This window comes from Eleutherodactylus coqui, chromosome 1 (genome assembly GCF_035609145.1).
Source record: "Eleutherodactylus coqui strain aEleCoq1 chromosome 1, aEleCoq1.hap1, whole genome shotgun sequence".
NCBI lineage: Eukaryota > Metazoa > Chordata > Amphibia > Anura > Eleutherodactylidae > Eleutherodactylus > Eleutherodactylus coqui.
Genome location: NC_089837.1, coordinates 184,933,179 through 184,945,675, shown reverse-complemented (window position 1 = coordinate 184,945,675; position 12,497 = coordinate 184,933,179). Strand labels below are relative to the sequence as shown.

At 42.8% G+C, this 12,497-nt stretch overlaps 2 pseudogenes; one reads left to right on the top strand and one right to left on the bottom strand.

The window, feature by feature from the left end:
- Positions 1-4,527: 4,527 nt before the first annotated feature.
- Positions 4,528-5,402, bottom strand: LOC136572447 (craniofacial development protein 2-like; annotated as a pseudogene).
- Positions 5,403-5,989: 587 nt separating this feature from the next.
- LOC136616579 (craniofacial development protein 2-like) lies at positions 5,990-10,081 on the top strand (annotated as a pseudogene).
- The last annotated feature ends 2,416 nt before the right edge of the window (positions 10,082-12,497 follow it).

The following is a 12,497-nucleotide window of genomic DNA, read 5'->3' as shown; positions in this document are numbered from 1 at the left end:
GCGGCCAACAGGGAGCTGAGAGTTTCGGCGGCCGAACACAAGCAGTGAGGGTGGCATATGTTAACGGGGGACCATAGCGTAAGGCTTACATCACTTTGTTGTATTACACTATTACATTTTAATGCTGCCATGTTACAGAACTAACATGGCAGCGTTTTGGCAGGACCTTGGTGCATTGACCCTATCAGGAGCTGGGGGTGTGAGAGGGGCGTTCCCCCTGTCAAACCCCTAGCTTCTGGTGGCGTCAAGATACACTAATACCCGAGCTACCAACCATAGGCCTGGAACAATTGCATGACTAGATGGAAATAATTATAGATATCTTGGTACAACCTAAATGTTGGAGATACAGGACAGCATTTACAATATTTCAAGGTTAGAAATGGTACACAAGTTCACTAGTGGAAACAGACTGAGGGAAGAAATGATAAAAGAGAATGGGAAGAAACCGAGGAGGTAGAAACAGAGTGGTAGGGAAAAGCAGGAGAAAGGGATAGGGAGTAAGAAGGAGAAAATTGTGGAGGCATCAAATCCCAACAGAAGATTACCAGTGATATAACGATGGCTGATGTTCCATGTACCCTGAGCCCCTGTGATTTGCTTACCCAGCTGCTCCTCCCATTTGCTACAATATATAGGAAAGGAGCTAGAATGTTGAGAAAGTAAAGGCTTAAAAATTACGGATATGGCATGTGGAACACTGCAAGACACATATTCTGAAAAAGAGTGAGTGATATAAATTGGCATGGGCTTTGGTCTTCATATAGAAGCACTTTAACTGATCGTATTGGGGATCTTTAACTTGGGACACATTAGGACTGTGGATGCGAAACAACTGGATCAATCTACTGGGGAGGTAAAGGCCTAGTCCAGCGAGGCTGAGAGCTGACCCACTGGCAAATGGAGGTAAAGATACCAGATGACTTTAACCCAGTCCAAAAAGGAGAACTAAGGAAGGACAGTGGATAATAACAGAATAAATGCCGCAGCAAGAGCTAAGCAGAGTGTCAGAGAACAAACTCACAACAATACTAAAGCACTGAGTGGAATTCCCAGCTGAGCTATGTAGGGTAATAATTGGCAAAGGTCCTACAGCTGAGCTAGAAGGCCAGGAGCAAGTAACCATTGAGGTGCCAGAAGAAATTAGGTAGAAGCTCAGGTTACAAGCAAAGTAGGACGACGCCCGTGTTTGCCAGGCAAAGGAGGAGAGGAGCAAGTCTGAACAGCAGACCTAACAGTACCCTCACCCCTATGCCCCCATCTCCTCCCACTGGTTCTCCGCAAAAATTCCTAAACCACACAAGGAGCATTCATGTTCTCAGACCTGTCCTCTGGACTGTACCCTTTCCAATCCACTAAGAAGAAAATCTTGTTCCTAACTTTCTTGATATCTAGAATATTTTTTACCTCAAAGAGGTTTTCTGAGTTGATCCGAGTAGAAACTAGTCTGGGTTTTTTGGAAAACCTATTAAGCATGAGTGGTTTAAGCAGTGATACATAGAAGGAGCTGGGAAGTTGTAGCCTGTAACATGTGGAATTCATCTTCTCAGAGACTTCAAACGGACCTAAATATTGTGGTGCAAGCTTATAAGACGGCACTCTCAACCTGATATGTTTGGAGGACAGCCATACTTTATGCCCTGGAAAAAACTGCAGGGAGGGTCGACCCCTGCAATCGGTGAACCTCTTCATGGAAGTGACTGATCTCTCCAGTCACTTTGGTCTCCTGCCAGATCCTGCAAATATTTTGTGCGGAAGAAGCTGCTGATGGGACCTCAGAATTGGTGGACACTGGCACGGGAATTCTGGGTTGCCGCCCATATATAAAATGGCAAAGGGGGAACTCTTCATGGAGTCACTAATGTGCTGGTTATGCGAAAACTCTGCAGTAGACTGACTCAATCGTCTTAATGGGCGTTAGTGAAATGGTGAAGATAACTGATCAGAATTTGGTTTGTGCGTTCCACCTGCCTATTGGACTGTGGATTGGAGGAGGAGGAGAAGTCCAAAGATATATTCATGAGCTTACAAAGAGATCTCTGAAACTTATACGTAAATTGTACTCCTCTCTCAGATACAATATGCCTGGGAAAACCATGGAGGCGAAAAGTATGGTCGATGACCTTCTCGGCAAGTTGGCTATTGGAAGGCAACCCAAACAATGGTACAAAATGAGCCATCTTAGAGAATTAATCGATTATCACCCAGATAGCTGTGTGCATCCTCCGGAAGGAGATAAATCTGTGATACAATCCATGGCTATATGCTGTCATGGAGTCTTGGGAATGGCTAGCAGATACAGCAAACAAGCTGTTTTCAGTTTCAGGGACTTATTCTGGGCGCAGAAGGTACCGGGGAACCTAGGTACATGGGGTTTCAAGGTTAGAGACCTGTAAATGTCCAGGCTATTCTATCATAGGAACTGGATGAGACATTACATTGAAAAATGATACAGTGGCCCCTAAAGTGAGCCTAGTTCCATGATGTAGCCCTCAATACTCGCACCTAATATTATTATGAAGCTTTGTGATTGCCCTGAGAAGGGCATTTCCTTACTTCTCCTGAACCACGTCGCTTTTATTAAAGGCTAACATCGTACGCATTTCATCAGCTGCTAGCTGGCTCATCAAACAGGTAATGCAGTCACAGGAGAGCATAAGTTACAGCATTGAAGTGATTTTAAGTTCTACTGACATCTAGTGGTAGTTATTGAGACTTATGTAAAATCTACATTCTATTGTTAGTGATAAACTATATAAAATACATTCACATAATGTATGGAATTTGTTGCAGTTTGAATGCTACAAAAATCTAACATAGATTTATGTGTCATTGTAGAGAATAGGAAATTATAAAATTCTTTTTGTTCACATTTCCGTATTTTCCCTGTGCATTTCATTCATGCAAGATAAAAAATAGAGCATGTTCTATTTTCTTGTGTGCACACCAAAGGTCCCCATAGAAGTCAATGGGGATGTGCAAATGCACATGCAATATTCTACCAGATGCGTGAAACATTGCAGAATTGCGCAGGACACTATAAGGGCGGCAGGTAATTGTACACCAGACACGGCAGACATTTAGGTAGTCAATATCTGATTCAGGTGGAAAATGCTGAGGGGGTGGACCTGGAGGTCCTCATTTCCATGATGGAACAGAGGCCTTACGTGTGGGATTCTGGCTGCGAAGCTTATAAAGACTGCCATGTCAAAGACATCTGCTGGCTGGAGGTGGCCCAGGATATCTTTGAAGACAGGTGCGATGATGCTACATTGCAGCAGCCCAAACAATTTTTGTGAATATTTTTTCATTGCTGTGTCCTGCCATCTTAAGTCTCTGAAATCTTTAGCAAGTTAGGACTCCTAGCAAGACTATCTGCAATGCAAACATTGTTTTTTTTTGCCTAGTCTGGCACTCTTTGTGTCACTTTTGTGTTGGAGTTTGCTTTAATTTTTCATTGTACTTCTAGAAGTTGTGTGCATTTTAAAGTTAAATGAACACATGTTCAATGCACCTGTGTACAGGTAATTTGGGGCTGGCTTCAAGCAAACTGTTTATTATTCCTATTCTGGAAGCCGTGAAAATGTGAGCATCTGCAATGCTTCCATAGGCCATGATATCTACAATTAGAAATTGATAGTTACTATCAGCAAGAGCCAACAGCACTACCAAGAAGTACTACTTAGAATGGTATTATAGGAACCCTGAGTGAGGCGGCTTATTAACACGGATGTGATTGCCATCCAATGGCCCTGTTCAGAAACTGTGCGGCAGCCTGGAATCCTTCAGCGATGTCCATCCAGTCTTGACAAGAGGGTGGGGCCATCACCAAAAGCACCAGACACTGCCAAAGGACCTCACAGGTCTTCCTGATTATCCCACAAATCATAGATTGCCCCAATAGAAACTTGAAAATGCAGCGAAGCATGCAAATTCCCAGTGGCCAGGAACCTGTATATAAGAAAAGAAGTCAGCAAAATGTCTATTTTTATAAAGCTGAATACAATAAACAACATTACTGTAGAAGACATTTTTTAAAACAAAGAGATTACAATATAGAACATACCATGTATCTACCTCAGGGTGACCAGGAGTCTCCCTTCAAGAGATACACACCATTGTACATACGGATCACACCTCCTCCAGATGCTTATGGAACAGCTGGAACGACAAATGATAGAAGGCGATGAACGTCTCTGGATGGCACCTCTAGTCAGCGTAAAGAGTATGGACATACCCCTTAAGTGCATGCTGCGACACCAGAGGTTGAACCCAGAACCACCGACTCCTCCTTCTAGGCCTGTTCTCCAACATCTCACGTTACTGTCTAAATCATCTTCATCAAAAGACGTCTCCAAGCTCAACAGTTCTCTCAAAAACCCAGAAAGTACAAGGAACACCACAGAATGGTGTGAGACTACGTAGGGGATCTATCTATGGTTGATTACAGTGAGCAGGGACAATTACAACAACATTGGGACTTGTCAACGTTGTATTTACGCACGTGCCAAAAATGCTGAATATACACTAACACTTGTCTGACAAAAAAAAAAAGCATAGTTCATTCTGCAAATATGCAGCACTCATCTGATTTCAATGTTGACCATCTGGTGAAGTCCATGTATAAAGCCGTCTTTTAGGCTGTTGAAGAGAGTGTTTGTTATGCACAGTGAGTTAGGCTGATAGATTCTTGCCAGTACATGTCCCGCTTCCTTTTGTTGTCCCAGGCCATGCTTGCCTGTAATCCCAGGTGTCATGTGACTTACCACCTTTGCATTCCAATCTCCTGTAATGAAAATAATTTCTCCTTTTGGTGTATTATCCAGTAGGTGCTGCAGATCCTCAGAGAACTGATTTACTTCTGCTTCTTCAGCAGCTGTGGTCCGGGCATATATTTGGATCACTGTGATGTTAAATGGCTTAACCTGAACTCGAAGTGAGATCATTCTATCATTTTTTGGATCATATCCAGGCACTGCTTTAGCCACTTTATTATTAATTATGAAGGTTACTCCATTTCTTCTGTGGTCCTCTTGTCCACAGTAGTATATCTGGTGGTCATCTGTTGTGAAGTAGCCCATTCCTGTCCACTTCAGTTCACTGACACTCAGAATGTCTATATTTAATCTTGACATCTCACCAATAACCACATCCAATTTGCCCTGGTTGATCGATCTTACATTCCAGGTTCCTATAGTGTGTTTAGAACATCGGATTCGTCGTTCACCACCAGCACCGTCGGCCGTTAGCCATCCTCTCAGCTTTGAGCTAGCTGCGTCATCACAACTGGGGCTTATTGAACTTATCCTCTGTTCCTCCCCAGTAGCATTTTGACCATCTTCTGACCTGGGAGTCCCATCTTCCGATGGTATACCAACATATCTCTGGTTGTACTGATCCATTTAGTTTTTGTGGCAAATATACTGGGGTGGGTTGCCATTACTTTCCACAGGGATCGTATTTAGTCTGACCTCTCCATCGTGACCTTCACGTCTTCACTCATGGCGTCATAGAGGTGCTCAAGCTCCAGCACCACAGCAAGGTAACGATCCTTTGCAAGGGAAAAACATACATATTATTTTCATATTTTTCATACATTTTCACAGAATTTTTTTTCCATTGTTTGATTTTCTTTTTTAACTTTTATAGTTATTTTTTTATATATTTATTTTTTTTAATTCGTATATTTACACTAAAATAAAGTATGGAAATGGGTTCCTCATTTTGTTTCAGACGTTTTGATATATAATAAAAACAATACATATTACATATCAAACATCCAAAACAAAATGAGGAACCCATTCCAATACTTTATTTTAGCGTAAATATACTAATTAAAAAAAAATAACTATAAATGTTAAAAAAGAAAAAAAAATGTCAAAAAAAATTCTGTGGAAAAAAATAGCCCTTTATGTCACAGAAAAAAAAAGCGTAGAAAAATAATTATGTGGATGCTGTCGCGGCTTGTCGGTCACGACAATGTCATGGCATGGTGGCCTCAACACAGGTAAAGACCTGTTGCCCTGTTAAGCAGGTCAAGGGTTAATGCACCATGTGCAGAGTCTGCTGGTGCTGTCTGCCTTTGCTGCATGGATGCATGCTGGATTAGTCATGCCTGGGAGCAGGGTGGAGGTGTGGTTTTCTATTCACTCTGTTAGTTTTCAGGTACAGAGTGGCTATATATTCTCACCCCTACTGGTGATCAGTGCTGCTTATTCCATTCCATGGTGGAGTCCTTGGAGTTTGGAGCTCTTCCGTGCTTGGTGTATTGCGACTTGCAGATAAGTTGCTGCAGGTTCTTTTTCAGTTGTTTTGCTGCTGTTCATTTCTGTTTTGCTTTGCTGTTCGGTTCATCTCTCCAGGGGCCTCTACAGGGACAGTCAGGGACAAGGATCAAGACCGTGGAGCCGTCTCTACCGAGACGAATACTCCGCTTCTAGGCAGGGACCCTTCACCTTTCTTTTAGGTTAGGGCCAGGCTTCATTCTCCCTGGAGTGGTGCTACCATTTAGCATAGATTGGTGTGTGGCTATTTCTAGCAGTGTGTATATGCCCTATCGCCGTGCAGAGTGTTATACACAGGTGTTGCACGGGCTTTACATCTGGGCTATGTATCTCAGTTGTGGTGCGCACTGTTCTGCAGTGCATAAATCTATCTACAACTGTAGTTGTTAACATCACCCTGCATCCCTGTTGAGCGTGGTGCTTTTGAGCTGCATGGATATGACAGATGCACTGTGCAAAGTGTCTTGTCTTCTGTTATGTGTGTAGCACAGCTGCAGCATGTAAAAGGTTAATGTCTGTAAGTGACTGGGATATGTCTGGAAAATGTAACAACTATGTCTAGTCACGTGATGTCGTATGATTATAAATATGAGTGAGTGAGGAAGGGCGTGGTCTTCTGTCTACTTCAACGGCTGTGAGAAGAGTGAGAGTGCCTGCCACATGGGGGTACCTTCAACCCTCATGTGGTGAAGGGATGGAAGCGGAAGAGTGTCAGTGGAGTGTTCCCTTCTTCCGTCCTCCTCCAGAGTGTTCCCTTTTCCAGGAGCAGAACCTTACAGATAACTTAGCCTGAAGGTCATCCTTGTTCTCCTCCCTGACCTTGCTTAGCTGTCATTCCTGCACTGGCAAGTGAAGCTTGTGTTTCAACAAGTAAAGTTCCAGTCACTGCTCGTTCCCAGTGATTGAGGTATTTAGGCATAACATTGTGTGGACTCTCTTATTTCTACTGCTGGATGATCAATGGTGTGAAGGAAAGGTGGCGTCACGAGTGACAACTTCTATGGTCCACTAGTTAGTTATCACACTTGGAAGACGATGGTCCGTAGCGCAATCTAGAATGACCATGATCGAGAGCATTGTTCCATTCAGTGTAGGCAACGGTACCTGCTCCGACATCTAATATGTTGCACATATCCGACATCCGGCAGGGGGTCATCTCTTGATATTCCTAGCTATTGCTGTGGTTAGAGCATCGTGGGCTGGGACAGCTTCTAACAAGTGTGCAATATGACCAAAAAGTGTGGGTCGTCTCCTTGTTATTGTTTCTGTGATTAACTCAAGCCCCATGCAAGCTTATATCTCGCTATTTCTGATGAAGTCGAACCAACGGTCACGGAGAATCTGGCATTGGCATTCCACGCTCAGTGGTTTGCGATAGCAAGGTCAAGGTCTCCGAGCCGTACAATAATATTGGCATTACTCAAGTCTGGTAAAATCGAATCTTAGTCCTGAGTGTTATGTTCTGCCTCCACCAGAGTTTTTCCAGGGACCTCATTGCCAAGGCAGCCAGTGCTATTCTCCACAGGATGTCCGGAAGCACCCTCCAATATGTGTGATGAACACTTTCGAGGTACACAAACTCATTGACAGCGTCGACTCTGTCTGTTTACGTCTAGGTCCAGAGGGATTGCGCTGACTCCTAGATTAGACGGTCCACTACACAACCCTATACAGGTAACCACAGTCCCAGGGTTGCCTAGAAGCAGCCTAGCGGTGCCTTGGCTGAGATTGCATGCATCCCTCCAGGGCCATCTCTACCCGCCCGCTCCTTAGCGCGGGCCTTGTATCTCGGTTGCTGCAGGACACGTTACACATGCTACACGACAACACACCGTCCCCACAAGCAGAGGCCAGCGCATACCATCTTGTCCTACAACATCTCACTGTAGTGCAATTGGGTGGGGATTATGGACTGTAATAGCCACCGTGACACAAGCCCTCCTGCCTTGGCTCGCTACATGGTCACAATCTGTTCAAAGTCGTTTGATCTCCTTTTATCTGTCGCATGCTTAAATACCATTCAGGCAGATTTTTCTTTGCTTGTTAAGCATACATTGAAACTATTGTCATGTTTCAGTTCTCCGTTCAGTGAACCCACAATAACACCCTCCTTTATCTTTGCTTCTGAAAGATAGGTAAATTTAGTCTTGTGATTTTTATCCATTGCCTTGACGAACTAATTTAACCTCTTAAAGACCAAGCTGTTTTGTACCTTATGGACCAGACACTTTTTACGGACTTTACCCATGTGGTGGTTTTACTGATTATTTTTCCTTCAGTTACAAAAATTATTTTTCTGCGTTCTTTTTTTTCTGTAACATATAGGGCTATTTTTTTATATTTTTTCCACAGAATTTTTTTTTCCGTTTTTTGGTTTTCTTTTTTAACATTTATAGTTAGTTTTTTTAGATTTATTTTTTTTTATTCGTATATTTACACTAAAATAAAGTATTGGAATGGGTTCCTCATTTTGTTTTGAACGTTTGATATGTATTATGTATGGTTTTTATTATATATCAAAACATCTGAAACAAAATGAGGAACCCATTCCCATACTTTATTTTAGTGTAAATATACGAATTTAAAAAAATAAATCTAAAAAAATAACTATAAATGTTAAAAAAGAGGACCAAAAAACGGAAAAAAAAATTCAGTAAAAGAAATGTATGAAAAATGTGAAAATAACATGTATGTTTTTCTCTTGCAAAGGATTGTTACCTTGCCGTGGTGCTGGAGCTTGAGCACCTCTATGACGCCATGAGTGAAACCGTGAAGGGACACCCAAGACGTGAAGGTCATGACAGAGAGGTCAAACTAAATACGATCCCTGTGGAAAGTAATGGCAACCCAGCCCAGTATTTTTGCCACAAGAACTAAATGGATTAGTACAACCAGAGATATGTTGGTATACCATCGGAAGATGAGACTCCCAGGTCAGAAGACGGTCAAAATGCTACTGGGGAGGAAAAGAGGATAAGTTTAATTATCCCCAGTTGTGATGACGCAGCTAGCTCAAAGCCAAGAGGATAGCTAATGGCCAACGGTGCTAGTGGTAAACGACGAATCCGATGTTCTAAACACACTATAGGAACCTGGAATGTAAGATCAATCAACCAGGGCAAATTGGACGTGGTTATTGGTGAGATGTCAAGATTAAATATAGACATTCTGAGTGTCAGTGAACTGAAGTGGACAGGAATGGGCTACTTCACAACAGATGACCACCAGATATACTACTGTGGACAAGAGGACCACAGAAGAAATGGAGTAACCTTCATAATTAATAATAAAGTGGCTAAAGCAGTGCTGGGATACGATCCAAAAAATGATAGAATCATCTCCCTTCGAGTTCAGGGTAAGCCATTTAACATCATAGTGATCCAAATATATGCCCGGACCACAGCTGCTGAAGAAGCAGAAGTAAATCAGTTCTCTGAGGATCTGCAGCACCTACTGGATAATACACCAAAAGGAGAAATTATTTTCATTACAGGAGATTGGAATGCAAAGGTGGTAAGTCACATGACACCTGGGATTACAGGCAAGCATGGCCTGGGACAACAAAAGGAAGCGGGACATGTACTGGCAAGATTCTATCAGCCTAACTCACTGTGCATAACAAACACTCTCTTCAACAGCCTAAAAGACGGCTTTATACATGGACTTCACCAGATGGTCAACATCAAAATCAGATTGACTACATCCTTTACAGCCAAAGATGGTGGACATCCATTCAGTCGGTGAAAACAAGGCCTGGTTCTGACTGGAGTTCAGATCACAGTTTAGAATTGGACTAAAGAGAATAAGGAAGACACACAGATCAGTTATATATGATCTCACTAATATTCCTAATGAATATGCAGTGAATGTGAGGAATAGCCTTAGGGGGCTAGATTTAACAGACAGGGTCCATGAAGGACTTTGGATATTAGTTTGCAACATTGTTCAGGAGGCGGCAACAAAGAATGTCCCAAAGAAAAAGAAAACCAAGAAGGCAAGATGGTTGTCTGCTGAGATAGTGAAAGTAGCCCAAGAAAGAAGGAAAGCAAAAGGAAACAGTGAAAGGCGGAGATATGCCCATTTAAATGCCCAATTCCAGAGGTTAGCCAGAAGGGATAAGGAACTATTTCTAAACAAGCAATGCATGGAAGTGGAAGAAGACAATAGAATAGGAAGGACAAAAGACCTCTTCCAGAAAATTAGAAACATAGGAGGTAATTTTAAGGCAAAAATGGGCATGATCAAAAATGAAGACAGCAAGGATCTAACAGAAGCAGAAGAGATCAAGAGAAGGCGGCGAGAATGTATGGAAGATCTATATGAAGGATAATAATATCGAGGATAGTTATGATGGTGTGGTGAGTGATAGAATTAGACATCCTGAGGAGTGAGGTTGAATGGGCATTGAGAAGCGTTGCTAATAAAAAGGCAGCAGGAGACAACGGTATCCCAGTTGAACTGTTTAAAATCTTGAAAGATGATGCTGTCAAGGTAAGCATGCCATATGCCAGCAAATATGGAAAACACAAGAATGGCCATCAGATTGGAAAAAATCAACTTATATCTCCATACCAAAAAAGGGAAACACTAAAGACTGCTCTAACTATAACACAGTGGCTCTTATCTTACATGCCAGTTAAGTAATGCTCAAGACCCTGCAAAGTAGACTCCAGCAATTCATGGAGCGAGAGTTGCCAGATGTACAAGCTGGGTTCAGAAAAGGTAAAGGAACTAGAGACCAAATTGACAATATCCACTGGATAATGGAGGCAGGCAGAAAATTTCAGAAAATCATCATCTATTTCTGTTTTATGTATTATTCTAAAGTTCCACTGTGTGGATCATAATAAACTGTGGCAAGTTCTTGGTGGTATGGAGACACCAAGTCACCTTGTATGCCTCCTGAGGAATCTGTATAATGACCATGTAGCAACAGTAAGAACAGACCATGGGACAACAGATTGGTTTAAGATTGGGAAAGGAGTACGGCAGGGGTGTATACTCTCACCCTACCTATTCATCATGCAACGAGCGGGGCTTGATGAATCCAAGGCTGGAGTTAAAATCGCTGGAAGAATCATTAACAATCTTAGATATGTAGATAATACAACTTTGATTGCTGAAAACAAGGAGGAGCTGAGGAACCTTATTACTAAGGTGAAAGAAGAAAGTGCAAAAGCTGGGTTGCAGTTAAACATAAACAAAAACAAGATTATGGCAGCCAGATTGATTGACAACTGGCAAGTAGAGGGAGAAAACGTGGAGGCAGTGACAGACTTCATATTTGTAGGCACAAAGATTACTGCAAACGCGGACTGCAGCCAGGAACTCAGAAGAGGTTTACTTCTTGGGAGGAGAGCAATGACCAATCTCAATAAAATAGTTAAGAGCAGAGACATCACACTGACCACGAAGGTCCGCATAGTTAAAGGGGTTGTCTCGCGGCAAACATCAAAATTTTACATTACCCCATTCCCCCTGTCACCCCCTGGCATAAAATAGCAATTTAAAGCGGTTTTTAAGCCGCTTGCTACTCACCGATCCAACGAAATATGGAGTTATAAAAATCTTCTCCCTAAGATGGCCGCCGGTCCTTTCCCAGGGATGCACTGCGGTTTTCTCTCATGGTGCACCGCGGGTCTTCTCCCATGGTGCACCATGGGCTCTGTGCGTTCCATTGCCGATTCCAGCCTCCTGATTGGCTGGAATCAGCACACGTGACGGGGCGGAGATATGCGATGACACGTAGAAGGGGGCGGAGCCAGAACGGCGCTCGTGCCGGACCGAAGAGAAGCCAGAAAACCCTTCCGCGCAAGCGCGTCTAAAAACGCCAGAAGAGAGCAGAATTAGATGGATCCATGGAGACGGGGACGCTAGCAAAGGAGCAGGTAAGTGAATAACTTCTGTATGGCTCATATTTAATGCACGATGTATATTACAAAGTGCATTAATATGGCCATACAGAAGTGTATAACCCCACTTGCTGTCGCGAGACAACCCCTTTAAAGCAATGGTACTCCCCATAGTAACCTATGGATGTGAAAGCTGGACCATAAGGAAGGCTGAGTGAAGGAAAATAGACGCTTTTGAACTGTGATTTGGAAGGAAATGCTGAGAGTGCCTTGGACCGCAAGAAGATCAAGCCAGTCCATACTTGAGGAAATAAATCCAGACTGCTCAATGGAGGGAAGGATATTAAAGGCAAAACTGCAG